This window comes from Martes martes (genome assembly GCF_963455335.1).
Source record: "Martes martes genome assembly, chromosome: 13".
Taxonomy (NCBI): domain Eukaryota; kingdom Metazoa; phylum Chordata; class Mammalia; order Carnivora; family Mustelidae; genus Martes; species Martes martes.
The window spans coordinates 3,281,444-3,296,282 of NC_137901.1; positions in this window are offsets into that span (position 1 = coordinate 3,281,444).

A 14,839-nucleotide genomic window follows, 5' to 3' on the forward strand; every position below is an offset into this window, starting at 1 on the left:
GTGTCAGGTGTTCAGCCCACCACCCTCGCCACGCTGGTAAGGCAGCCCTTCTGAAATCCTGCAAGATATTGGAAGAAAGGTCTCAGCAAGAGACATGTGGCAGAGATCTGTGTAAGTCCAGTCTGTCAGACTTTGCTCAGTGTTCAATGATTGTCTTAACTGTCTGTGCCCACCTGAGGGGATAGTCAATATATTGGCAACAGTCAGGTTGAAGTCCCTTGTTGCCAGTGTCCATCCAGGAGCTGACGTCCCCACCTTTCTGAGAGCCACTGAAGTGTCAAATGTGTCAAATGCTGGGTTTCCCTGGTAAATAAGTGGCCAGGGTCTATTTTACTGGGCATTCTTGATACGATCGAGGTCGGGGAAACAATTCTCCAAGCTGCCCTAGTGCTCAGGCTCCTGCAACAACAGGTGGGGGCAGGTCTGCTGTGGTCCCTCCCTCCCCCTTTCCTCTCTACCACTCCACACTCTGATTCCAGTTCCCTCCCTCTACCAGCCTCCCCTTTTTGGGTTTAGCCTTCAGTACTTCCAGCAGCTAGTCGGCTTGCTCCATGGAGAGGAGGAAGCAAGGGCAAGGTTCAGAGAGCTCCAGAGGGACTAGTATCACCCGGTTCAGCAAGCCCAGAGCCCATGCTCTTTCCTCTGCTGTGTTCCCAGGGGAGATATGGATAGACTTACCTTGGACCCTGTGTCCATCTGTGGACCATCTGTGGACCATACAGGACCACTGGGTCGTATAATGAGGTCTGTGTCACTCTCCGTTCTCCCACTCATGGCCAGGGTGTTTGGGGGCTTTGATTGGCATGCTCATGAACCTCGGGAATGGAAGGGATTATCCCTCCTTCTATGAGAAGATGGGTAGAGTAGTTTACATGAGCTGCCACAGCAGAACACCACACACGGGCCGGCATAAACAACAGACGTCTATTCCTTATGGTTCTGGAGATTGGAAGCCCAAGATCAAGGCACCAGCTGGCTGCCTTCCTGGTGAGAGGTCAGCTGTCGGAGGGAGAGAGCTCCAGTGTCTCCTCCGCTTCCATCGGGCAATAGCCCTATCGTCCGAAGCCTCACCCTAGGACCTCTTCGGCTCTATCCCCATGAACAGGCATGTTGGGCAGCCTATTTCCACATAGGAAGTACGGGGACACACGCATTCGGTCCCTTGTAGCAACAGAGGAAGGGCCCTCTGGGCACAGATACAACCACAGACACTCTTCTATTTGGATTTTTATAGACAGCAAAAGAGCTACAAAAGAACAGGATGCAATTAGCTACACCATTGACCTAAGCATACTTTTGCACAAAAGAACCTAAAAGCGATGGGCAGACTCAGGTGAAACCCAGCCAGTGGACCTCTCGTCCTCCTCCAGGCACAGGTACTGACGCGTCTGAGGCAAGCTATCGGACCCTCACCCTCTCACATCTCCCAGGTCCCATCCGTGGATCCTCCTCCATGCACCGCCTCCTGCCACTGGCCAGTGCTAATCACAGAAATTCCCGTCTCCATTTAGAATTGCCCTGTGTTCAAAACTGTAAAGTGTAACATCTTCAGCAATGTGAGGCGTAATCGTTGCTGTTTCTATTTGCTTGTGTGCAGATCCACATAAAATCTGGGAATGGATGTTCCTCTGATAGTGAAAACATGTCAGCTATGACTCAAGGAACTAGCAGTACCTTCCTCTCTACATGACTTTGAAACCCTCCAAAATACTCTGGATTTTTAACTATTTTTGATGCATTTCTCATTATTCAGATTTTTTTCATTACTTCCTGGTTGTCTTGTAATCATCCACTGGCTGAGAAAAAGATTGAGGGCCACTTAGATATGTGCTGCTCATGCTCGAAAGACTCAAGGACTTGTTTGTTTGGATGATTGGAGAGAAAAAAATGTACCAACCTGATTATGGAGATTGGATTTAATACAATACTATGTAGAGGGTCTGGTGCAGTGAATCAAATCCCAGCCTGGAAGGCAGGAAGTGAAAGATCTCATCCCAGATTTTATGATGGGAGCAACTTCCAAAAATACTAAATCACAAACAATGGCAGTTTAAAGGGTTGTTTTCCTTGTATCCACTGTTCGAACCAAATGGAGAGATTCAACTTAAACTCTGTAAAATGATTTCATCACCCCCCTTGATAGAGAAAAAAATGTAATTAAATATGACTTATGTCTGCATATGACTGTATCTGTGTAGAACATCATTCAGATGAAAACAAGACTCAAGATTTTGTAGAAAATAGGTTTTGAAGTTATCTGTTAGTGTGATTTAGCCAAATTCTGGCTGCTTCATTTGTCTGATTCCTTTCTTTTGAAATCATGTTCTCATTTTTATAAATTTTATTTATTTTTGAGTACACTTGTATTCATGAACTTTACACGACACTGTATGTTATTAGAGCAAACTAAGTGACATGCAGTGGTCACGGCCCTGGGTGCCCTAGGTCAGGCCTTCTTTCCCTGGGGTCTTTGGATCCTCCCAGGCCACTCCTCAGGCGTGGTCTGGGGGGAGAATTCACAGGAGCGCATGGCCTGGGATGGGCAAAAATCACGTCATAATTTTGCACTGGCCTCTAACTTAGAAGCGTCCTCTTTTAAAAAAAAGAAAGAAAAAAGAAAGAAAGAAAAAGACTATGGGGAGAAGCCGAGGGAGAGAGACAGAGAGAGAGAATCTCAAGCAGGCTTCCTGCTGCGTGCGGAGCCTGACACGGGACTGGATCCCAGGACTCTGAGATCATGACCTGAGCTGAAATCACGAGTTGGACACTCAGTCGCCTGAGCCACCCGGGCACCCTGGGAAGCGTCCACTTTCAGTGATGAACGTGGGCCACAGATTGCGGTTTTGCAACTTTGTCAGCAGCAGAACTCACAGATGTGATCCCGTTGTGTTGGCGGTGTGGAATTAACTTAGAACGTCCTTTATTCCCGTCACTACCACAAAATTCTGATATGGTTATTCCAACTAGTTCGATTTACTTAAAATTATGAAAGAAACATATTCTGATATCACAATTTTTTTTTATTTATTTAACAGACAGAGATCACAAGGAGGCAGAGAGGCAGGCAGAGAGGCAGGCAGAGAGAGAGGAAGGGAAGCAGGCTCCCCACCAAGCAGAGAACGCGATGTGGGGCTTGATCCCAGGACCCTGAGATCATGACCTGCGCTGAAGGCAGAGGCTTTAACCCACTGAGCCACCCGGGCGCCCCTGATATCACAAATATTTTTATCACAAATACTCAGTTCCTGTGCTAATCCTGTGCCATCCTTTATATCTGTTCATAAACATTATCAGGAAAAGAGGTCCACAGGCACAAGACTGTGAAGGGGTCACACCCTGATCTAGAGGAGGGGGTCACCCCTCAGTAAAATTTCCTAATCTGTGCAGTTGGTCCTACCGACCTCTTTCTTGTTCTGTGCCTGTCTTCTGCCTCCTGGTTATATGTTCCCTCCAGGCAGAGAACCAGTGCCTAGGGCCTCAGTGCCTTGGGACTTCACTGAGGGTCTGTGACACCTTGCCTCTCTCAAAGTGCCGCCTCTTTCAATTTAAAGTTTCCTCTAAGCCTTTTTCCAGACCCAGAGAACCCCCATGACTGTTTTGAAACTGATTACCTGAAATGTTTGGGAGACATGATGACATGTCTGCTAACATGGAGATAAGGACCTCCACTTTCCCCACCAGGAAATTTTCATTAAGCGAAAAACAAACAAACAAACAAACAAACAAAAAACACTGATCAGTGGAATCATCCTGTAAATAAATAGGAGCAATGGAGAAGTGATTTGGAGGGGAGATGCTATCAACCTTTCCCATATACCTTAAAATCTGCATGGGAGTGGCCCATACAGGCAATGCCTCTTCCTCGCTTGTCCCAGGTGGCCGCTGGAAGGCTGTGGGGCACCATACCCAGCTACACAGGCATAAACACATCAGGTGCTTTGTGTCCCAGAGAACAGGGCTCTGGATCGTTTGCAGAGTCAGATCATCCTGCATTCCCCAACAGCGGATTCAAATCCTAATGCACAAAGGGAAGGCTTACTTAATGAGTAAGAGAATGTCAAAATACTGTCAAAAATACTTCTGTTCATTTCTTTGGTTTTGTTCTTGTTTCTGCCGCCATCAGAATGTACTACAAACGTAGCCACTTAAAAGTACGCCTCTTTATCATCTCCCAGATCTGAAGTCAGAGGTCCAAGTGGGCTTTGGTGACGCTCCTGCACTCGGTGTCTCACTGGGTGTCACCAGCCTGGGCTATGGTCCTGTGGCCCCAGCGAGTCTACCTCAAGCGCGTGTGTGGTGCTGTGCGGCCCTGGATGCTGGCTGGTTGACCGTGGAGCTGCTCTTTGCTCCAAAGGCCACTGACAGTTATAATGCAGCTTCTCCTTCCAACCAGGAGAGCATGGCGGGTCCTTTCACCTTTCTAACCCTCCCCTCCCACTTGCCTTCTCTCCTCTGCTTCCAGCTTTTAAGGGCTCATGGGATTAGCGTGGGTCCTTCTGGATAATTCATGATAGTCTCCCGATTTTAAGGCCTAAGTGCCATGAGCCAAATCAGGTGACATATTCACGGGTTCTGGAGATGTCGATGTGGGCATGTTTGGGGAGCTGCTCTGCCTGCTCCAGGGTATGTGAAGCAATGCTCTATCCCAGCCATCATCAGGGCTTCTTGCTTTGGGGAAGAACTTTCCTATTAATGGGAAGGCTTGATAAGCTCGGATCTTACTTCATCAGCTCATTCATGATAATCTCTAAGAGTAGATTAATCAGCAAATATATCTGACAAGGATAGATATAAGGGGCAATTAGATAAACTTTTTTGATCTCCAAGCACATTGCATTCATTTATTTTCTCAGTAAATTCAAACTGTTCCCTTTGAGCTTTCTTCCTCTCACATCTAGCAGGTCATGACTTGGGATTGTGGAGTTTTGTCCTGACAGTGCCCACCCTCTGGTTCCCTGACAGCTCCATGAGTCTCTCCAGAATGGTTTTGGCCCCTCCTTCAAGCTGATTACCAGGTCTTCTGAGTTCCTCCAATTAACCGATTCCTTTAAATACTGTCACTCAGCGGGCAATTGCTGTGGACAGGCATGGCTGGACATCTACATCTTGTTGTCACAAATTAAGACTTTTTTTTAAGAATTTATTTATTTATTTGACAGAGATCACAAGTAGGCAGAGAAGCAGGCAGATAGAGAAAGGAGGAAGCAGGTTCCCTGCCGAGCAGAGAGCCCGATGTGGGACTCCATCACAGGACCCTGAGATCATGACCCGAGCCGAAGGCAGCTTCTTAACCCACGAAGCCACCCAGGTGCCTAAATTAAGACTTTTGATGATCATTCCAGTTGTTTTGTGTCTATTAGTATTTCAATTTCCTAGGAAATTGATACTGGGCCATTTCAGAATTGTTGCTTGAGATCAAAGTTTTAATGACTGTTCCCGTGGTTTATTGATGCTACCACTACGCATGGTAGGGTATTTTCCTCAATCTCCCTTCTTTTTCAGAGTCATGAGTTGGGTTGTTCTTCCGTAGAGATGGAGAAGATCTCCTCCAGAACCGGAACCCTCAATGCACCACTACATTCTTCTAAGATGTGTCTTCAAGAGTAGGTAATTAAGGTATTTGAGCGGAGCGTAAATAGCAGGTGTTAGTCTACATCTGCAAGAATATTCACTATGTTCTTAAATATACGTATTTATATCAGTACCAGCTCAGAAAGAGTATGGAGGCTGTTAATCTTTCTAAATGCATAAATGTTAAACTTTGCATATGAGAAAAAGTTCTTATTATAATACTATACTAAATGCATATATTTTCCCAGGAGAAGATTTTCCTCTTGAAACATGAAATAAAGAGTGTAGTTAGGCAATATATTTAAATATCAGAGAATATGGGTAAAATTTACAAACTAAATCTAATGTGTGTGTCTATGATCCTTTTGGTTGTTTGATGGGTTAAACTGGCTATTAAGCAATGTCATGAAAAAAATTTTGATTGAAATTGTTCTAAATTAAATTGTTCTGTCAATTAAATAAAAATAGTGGGACCAGCTAACATATATGTCGAGACTTGGAAAGATACATATTCATGTTCAGCACATTTGAGGGTTTGAAGTACATCAATGCGTTGGTTTTGGGGGAGGCAACCTGCTTCTCAAATATTTATTGGCTTCTCAATTGGGAAAGTTAGAAAGAAACCAGAAACCATTATTTAAAGGTAGGATCAGGCCACTGAGAGCATTCACAGCTATTCATATTTTAATACAGCATTACAAGAGGGCTGTTCAGAGCATAGGAAGGATGAGGATATTAGAGACTCTGGTGCCAAAGGAAAAAAGGGGGTGAGTTGACCTGACTTTCCAGGGGTTCTTTAACAATGACCTTCAGACCATACTCTTCCCAAAAGAACGATTCAGTAGTCTAATAGGAGGGAAACTCTCTCAACCACAGAAAAGGTAGACAGTATAAAAGAATACCGCACATGCAGATGAAAATAAATGTAAGGTCGACCCCACACTATTGAAGAGAAGAGGTGTTCTTCTATGAACATGATCTGTCGTAATAACTCTTAAAACATAGCTAAAGATCTCATGAATTTACAATATCAATACCTGTTTCAAGGGTTTATAACTCGGCCATGAGTTCGTTGTCCATTACAATGTGGCAAATACATTTCACCCTAGGTGTGAATGGGTGTGTGTATACCTTAATGGGATTCAAAGAGGGGAACTTGTCCACATTGGGGTTAAAGAGTTGCAGGTGCACGGGCTATGCGTGCCACCATAGAGAGCTCAGCAGTCTTGCCTGCAAGCTGCTCGGGGAACGTTCCCAGCCTTTGATTTCTGTGAGTAAACATCCTGCTTCCTTCCCTTTCAACTTTTTAGCACTTCTACCCATTCCTGTCTCTTCTACCATGACCTCATTACTGACCCCTTCAGCCGCTATAAGGTGTCCTCAATTGTTCAAATACTCTGTTGGGCAGAACAGTCTCCCAAAGATGTCCATGTCCTCCCTTATCCCAGCTACTTGTGAATTTGTTTCTTTCATGGAAAATGGGACTTTGCAGATGTAATTGATATTTAGGACCTTAAAATGGAGAGATTGTCCTGGCTTATCCAGGTGTGCCCAATCTAATCACCATGGCCCTTAAAAGCAGAGCGCTGTATCTGAGTGGATGGCCTCAGAGGGGTTCGAAGCAGAAAGAAGATAGCCGCACAACTGCTGCTTCTAAAGTAGGGGCCACGTCCCCATATCCCCGGAGACAGATCCTGGGGATCCACGGAGAGCACGGCAAGGAACTCAGGAAGGCTCCCGAGCAAGGATCAGTGGTAGTTAGAAGGGCACAGTATCTCAGCCCTAAGGAACTGGGTGTGGCTGATAACCCCTTGTGTTGGAAGCAGGGTCTGCACCGGAGCCACTGTAAGGAGTGTAACCAGGCTGAAGACCCATGGACTTTATCCCAGAGAGACCCAGGTCTCTCAGCAGCCTCTGACCTACAGAAGTGCAAGGTAGCAGATGGGTATCGTTTCAGACTGCTGTATTTGTGGTCATTTATAAATGAATATGATAATTTTTCAAGACTTTCCTCAACATTCCTAGGGTTGTTCCTGGGTTCATATTCTAACTTACACTTAAGAAGTCCACTTCATGGGTCCTTTTTTCTCTTCTTCTAGGTTCCCATGCTTTAACCTAGGTGTGGAATGTAGTTACTCCTTAAAAATTTCCTCTGCATACTCACAAACAAGGCGTTTTTAGGAAGTAGAGTGGGATAAGAAAGGTTGTTGTTCAAGTTGGTCTCCATCGATCCATGTGCTCTGGTGTTTGGATCCTTGTGTGGTGTCTTCCAATAATGAGTTAGGATTAATCTGTATGACCAGTAGAACACAGCAAAGTATTAGCATGTGACCCAGTGTCTAGTTCATAGAGATATGTGGTTCCTGCCTTACTCTCTCTCAGGTCACTTACTCTGTGCCATGCCAGCTGCCATGTTCAGAGGACACGCAAACTTCCTACAGAGAGCACCTGTGGTGAAGAGCCAAGTCTTCCTGGCCATAGCCAGTTGGGAGCGCCATCTTGGAAGCTGTTCCTCCAGCTCCCATCGGTCAGATTTTTGGCCCATGCTGTCCTTTCTGACAGCTTGACCACAACCTCAGGAGGGAGCCCACGCCACACCAACCTCCTGAGCCACTCCCTGCCTCCAGACCTACAGAAGCTATGTGGTACCATGTGCATTTGCCGTTAGAAGCTGCCACGTTTGGACTAATTTGTTACACAACACTATATAAGAAATAAGGCTTAATATCATGGAAATTAAAAAAAAAAATCTTAGTATTTCCTCTTAGACATTCTAGCTCCTAGAAGCGTCTCAGCCATTCCATGCATTGGAATATTGCCTCTTCCTGGCTGTTTCCTCCACCACCCTCCTCGGGCCCTAATTCCTTGACAAACAATCTGACATTCTCAGGAGGGAAACTCCTTTCTGGTACCTCTTCCATCCTCTATCTGTTCTAAACTCACCTTTACCTAACCCCAAATCCACACAAGAAACATCTGGGTGCTTCCTCAAACAGACACTACTCTCCTAAGGAGGAAGACATTTTCCATGACTGTTGTTTCTGTTGAAACAGAATGCTCTTACTCTGTGTTTAGTGAATATGGGAATGACGGTGGACAACTTTCTTCCCTCCCTCCCCGAGTCCCCACCACATTTGATGTCGGGGGTTACCTGCTGACATTCTTTCAGCCTGTTCTTATTTAAACTGGCCCCATTTCCCCTACCTTTTCTCATGAGCTTGGGTAAGTTTAATTTCCTCAGAGCACTCTCTAATTTTTCTGTGGAAATCAAGTTGTAGAAAATGAGATTAGACATTGTCCTGAAAAATGTAAGCTAAAATGGACAAGGGAGGAAAGATTTCTCTGACTATTTCTCTATCGAAGAGAAATCATGATTAATTTGAATTAAAATCAATGGTGAGCTTCAATTAATTACAAGTTTCCTTTAAGACCATTTTGCCAATCATTAAATAAAATATAGTCTTTTACATTACTAAAAAAAAAAAAAAAACAACCCAAATACTCCTCCTTGTCCCCAAAAGAAACCTATAGTGTTACCAAACAAATTATTGTACATATTATACACAAATAGTGGTTGAGAAAGACTCTTGGCTGTGGAATTGAATCAAACCTCCAAAAAAGCAGCATTTATTCCTACTAATCACCAGAAGAATGTGGCAAGGGTTTTATCTGAAAGAAAAGCACCAGAAACACCTGAGCAATGACATGTGACTTTCTGAGTGAGTGTCCAAGGGGACCGCCATCTGTTTGGAGGCCTATTTGCTTCAGGGGCGTTTGGTTTTGCTGCTTAAGCCCATTTCTCAAGGTCGGGTTTTTCCCTTAAAATATTTTTTAAATGAAGTTTCACAATTTTAAATGTCTCATGTCTCTCACATTTTTACCCATTCCTGCTTGATTTGTAATCCGTCATAAAAACAAAGTTCAGTCCCACCTGCTAATTTTAAAGAAAAGAGAAGTACAGGTTCTCTTTCCCTCTGTGACTTGCCTGTCCATGTGCCAGTAAGTGATAAAGGCCTTAGATACTCGAATGGTAAAAAGTTTTCCTCTCACCTCCTAGGTCTATGGGAGTTGAACTTCCCTTTCCCCATCTACATGCTTATTTTTTACTAATGTCTGCTACTTCCCAGCTTGCTCTTTAATGACCGGTCTCATCTGCACGTCTCATGGCCTTCTATTTGCACTTCAGGTCTCTGGCTAGTTCTTATCTAATTAAGTCTCGTCTAATGGAGCTTAGCGATTTCTCCTATGAAATGCTCCTAGGGTGAGCGGGTCACCCCTAGGAGCCCAGGAGGTGACAATTACTCCACGAAAAGGAGCTCGAGCAGGCTTTGAAAATCACCTTTGAGGAAGTGTCAGCTCGGGGACTCTGCGGGCCTAAAGAACAGAGAAGTGCTGGGGGCACCCGTTGACTTGTAGCTTTGCGTCTGTTGGTCCGCTGAGCAGGACCGGGCCCCTCCACCCGCACATGCACACAGGCAGCGGAAGAGGGCGGGAGGGCGGGCAGACACTTGTTGCTTCGGTCTGGAAACCACCCGCAAGTTCACGCCAAGTACCGTGTCATGAGTAATGAGTCCCTGGGTGCCCAGGAACACGGTGACAGCAGCTAATGAGGCAGAACAGTGTGTGTGATGAAACAATGGCATTTTTTTGAAGTCAGCAATCTGAGGTAGAGATCACGAAGTGTTTTCCAGGGTTAATTTGCTGGTCACCATCACTGACACACGATTAGAGCTGGGGGTAAGCCCAGGGGTTCAGGAGTGGGGCTTAATCCAGAGAAATGTGGCGAACATTGGAGGTTTGTGCCAGTCACCCCAAACCCAGGGTGCCCATCCGGACCTGAGCCCTTCAGGTAGCCCCGCCTGGGCCCTCACCTGGACCCGAGATTCCATCCCACTTGACCGTGTCCACAGAGGAAAAGCTTTTATCTCCCTGCACTTACGTAGGCTTCAGGGTTGAATGACTTCTATTTCTATTTGTTTGGGGAAATGGTAACCAGGAGACTCATTTCTGTCTGTAATAGATATTGTATTATATTGTAGGGTTGTACTGTGTATCAATCAGATAAAATTTAGAATATCTGGGCTTTTGTCTTGCCTCTTCACAGGCTCACAGTTTGAGCTGAATAGAGGTTTCCCACCTGTCTGTGCCTCAGCTTATCTACCTGTGAAATAGGAGAGGTGAGACTCCTCCCGGGCACCGCCAGAGCTCCCGCAACGACGCTCGCCCTCGGCGAGCCCTTCTTGCTCTCCAGCATGGAGATAAATGGTTTGCTTGTAGCCTCGAGAGAGCAGGCGGCAGCCCCCGGGGGGAGATTCATGATCACCACCGTTGCCGGGTGAAGTGGCAATACGTTTAGAGTAGTTTGGATCTTCCTCTCTCCATGAGCTTAAAAGAGAATGTGCAAATTCTCTGACTACAAATGGCACTTCAACGACCCAGCGAGAGCATCGAGGCGACGGTGCCGGTTCAGGTGTGAGCTTACCTCCTGGTCCTGGAGCCTGTGAGGTACCAGGAACCGAGCCAGATCACTTTCATGAAAAGGAAAGATGGTCGCTGGCCGGACTCGAGGAGGGAGGGAATGCCTGAAATTACAAGCAGCGTCTCCGAGCCGGCCGAGAGGAGGGGACGTGGGGAGAGGACTGGCGCCGTTCAAGTTCATAACCGACCCGTAGCCTCGCTTTTCACGGAGTAATTGTTTATTAATCGTATCTGGTGAAAATGCAATCATCTGACCTTTAAGGCCCAAAGGCAGAGGGAGGGAGGAAAGACTTCATCTAAATCATAGGGACAAACACTTTGGTGAGTTCAAGGATTGTCTCTAAGTCAACCACAACAAAGGGGATTGAAAGGGAGATCTGCCGACGGCCATGGGGTCGTGTTCTAGAGAGGGAGAGAGAGAGAGAGAGATTTTTAAGAAGAATCGACTCCCTGATCCAAGATCTTGAGCCAAAAAGGAAAAAAGAAAAAGGCAAAAGAGAAAGAGAGAGACAGAGAGAAGGCGGAAAAGTGCTCCAGGACGTGAGCGTCCCTGGGCGGGAGGTAGTCGAACGTGAAAAGGCTCCGTGTTGGAATGAACGACGGGCCGGCTCCGGTCCGGCGTCAGCTCCTGAGAGAACGTCCCACCACAATTCTTCTGGGACTGATGGCTGTTGGCTCCAAGCTAGGATGTTTCTCGTTCAGAAGCTCTGCCTCAGAAGTCAACAGTTCCCCCTTTGCATTTTTTTAGAACGGGGACTCATCAGGCAGACACAAAGCCCTCTCTGTCTGAAAGGGAGGCATTCGAGGCAGCTACCGAAAGATGAAAGAGGGGTTAAAACCCACCCGACGAGACAGACCAGCATCCTTGGCAGAAAAAAGCCGATCGCATAAATACAACCCAGATTGCAAATGATGATTACAAACCCATGGGTAGTCGACCCACAGCATCAACTCAGCTAAAGCATTCGAAAAGTATGTGTGAGGTGTCGTGTCGGACAATTTGCGTATTCAAAATACGTACCGTGCAGCACTGAAACAAAAGAAACCAGGCCCCAGATGTTTACAGTTTAGTTCTCTCTAAGATGTTTGGGATGTGCAAGTGATGGCCGCCGCGTAGACGGGAGGGCGTTGTGGCCGCAGCGTCTCCGTAGAAAGAGAATAATGAGTCAAACGGACAATCAAATATGAGCAGCTATTGGCGGAGGCTCGGCTCAGATGATGGTTTGGCCTTTCCTGGGCATAAAAGGGCAGGACAGAATAGACCATATGGTATCCTCCTGACCTTTAATGTTTCTATGTAACTCTGTATTAACAAGGCAACAGCCAGTCGGAGAAGATAATGCCATCTGGTGCCACGGAGATATGAAGCAGGATAATCTGTTAGACAGATAATAGAGGCAAGGCTTTTGGACGTACACCCGACTGCCTGGGAGCAGCAGAACCCTGCAGAGGAGCCTGGCTGGACGCGGGACTCGCTGTGGCCAGAAAAACATGTGGGTGTCATTTGCTAAAACTCTGTTTCTCGGAAAGCACCGTGATCATAATTTTCTACTGGATCATTTTCATAACGATGAGAAAATTAAAAAATAAGTTCATGGCCTTCGGGTGGAACGGCCATTATATTACGGCCCTATATGGAAATACGTTACAGGACCCAATGCGATTAAGGAATGAGCTCCGTTTCCCACGAAGCTAAAGGGAGAAGATGCAACATTTACCCGAAGGAATTCCAGCCAGGCTTGTCCACGTAGACTAAGCCTCGAGACCACGACTCAGACGGCTTTCCGTTCCCCAGAAATATTTCAGGGCGAGGAGAGAGGATGAGGCTTGCTAAGAGACAGGCCTCAGTTCTGTCTGCCCCACGCTGTCACATCTTTGAAGGCGTTCTATAAACAAGAATGAAGTATTTAGGAAAACAGATCTACTGGAGCATTCCCAAGGATTCAAGAGTTTATCTAAGCCCGTAAACAAACAAAAGGTCCCTGGTAGGGAGACCGATAAGGAGGCCATGCTCAGCAGTTGGTTTTACCCTCGAATGCCCGGGCCTCCTGCCTTTTGTGCCTGAGAGCTCTGCTGGACGGGTTTTCCAGATCCCTTTAAACATTCCTAAATTACTGCACTCCCCAAATTACAGTCCTCAGGGGTCTCGTTTCATTTTCTGGAAATTGGTAACAGGCCACTGTGGCTGATGAAATGAGGAGGGTATCCAGGCAACTATTGTGCTGTTTGATTAACACACAGACGCCGGGCGGGACTGTCTCACGGGCACCCACGTGCTCCCAACATCCCGTCTGAGGCCAGAGCCCGGGAAGTTCCCTGCAGACTCAGCCAGATTCCCGGGCGTCTGCAGCCTGCCTTTTCCACCCGAGAAGGGTCTCCTGACGTCCCTCACCACCACCCGTGGAATCCGTGATTTATCCTAATCCTGCGTGTGGAGCTGGCAGCCCCCAGGATCTGGGTGGAGACTTTGGGGCTAAATACCTACAGGTCTTTGGGCGCAGAACTTGCCTGCACAACATGATGACGTCCGTTCATTTATTCACTTAAAAAGTATTTACTGACGTCTTTTATGTTGCAGTCACTACTCTCAACGGTTTGCTTACTTTATACCAGGAGAATAACACACACACACACACACACACACATCTGCCTCTCAGAGTTTACTTTCTAGCAAGGGAAAGCAGACAATAAAAACAAACACATTAGGTGGACTCATGACACCTGTTTTTTGTTTTGTTTTGTTTTTGTTTGTTTGTTTGTTTGTTTTTTATGACACCTGTTTTGCTTAGAACTATGTCCACTAAGGAAAGACATGTTGGGGTCCTAACGCCTAAAACCTCAGTTGGGACCTAATTTGGAGAGAGGGTCTTCACAGAGGTGATCATGTTAAAAGGAGGTCGTCAGTGCAGGCCTTCCTAGGACCAGTGTCCTTAGGGAGGGAAAAGGTGGCCATAGATATGCACGGGATGCAGTGACCCCCGTGTCCCTGGTGATGGCTCATATCCAGGCTGGGTGGTTGTCACGAGGAGGTCAGGAGAGGGTGCATCTGGGCGACGGTGATGTGGGCCCACAGGCTTCCTGAAGACCGATCCGGGCTTCTGAGAAGAGATGCGCAGGGCGACTCCAGTGTCTTTGGCCAGAGCCCCTGGAAAGCTGGAGCTGCCATACCCGGAGACAAGGAAGGTGGTTCATGCGGGGAAAGGTCAGGGCTTCCGTGCCACACGTGCAGAGCTGGAGAAGCTCATTCACTGGCTGCAGGGATGCAGCTGAGTAGTTGCATAGACATAGACAGTTCGAGAGAATGCCAGGCTCGGAGATAAATGGAGTCAGAAGGTGACGATCATCATCACATATGTCGTGTGTCAAGTCAGAGCAGAGGAGGATGTGCATGGGGGGAGAAGGCTCTTGCAGCTCTTTTCAAGAGCCGAGTCAAGACGGGACTGTGCTGCAGTGCGAAGGGACAGCTTGTGGTCTCCGTCCCTTGAATCTGCATGGGGCATTCCATACCTACCCTGTGAGTCCTACTCCGCTAGCCCGTGGATGGTCACCTACCAGAGCTGCACTCCCCTCCTGGGCTGATTTCCTTGGGGAGTTGCATGGCCCTCCCTTGTTGGCAGGAGAGAGTCCGGAGGCTTCTCTGTGATGGCCCCACAGCTTTCCGGGCCCGGCTCCCTCCAGTGGGATTTCCAAGAACAAACCCACCTACCAGGGGATTCCTCCGGTGTCCAGAGCCAGTCCAGAAAGACCCCGTGCCTGCCTGTCAGGGGCCAGTCTGATGCCCCGTCCCATG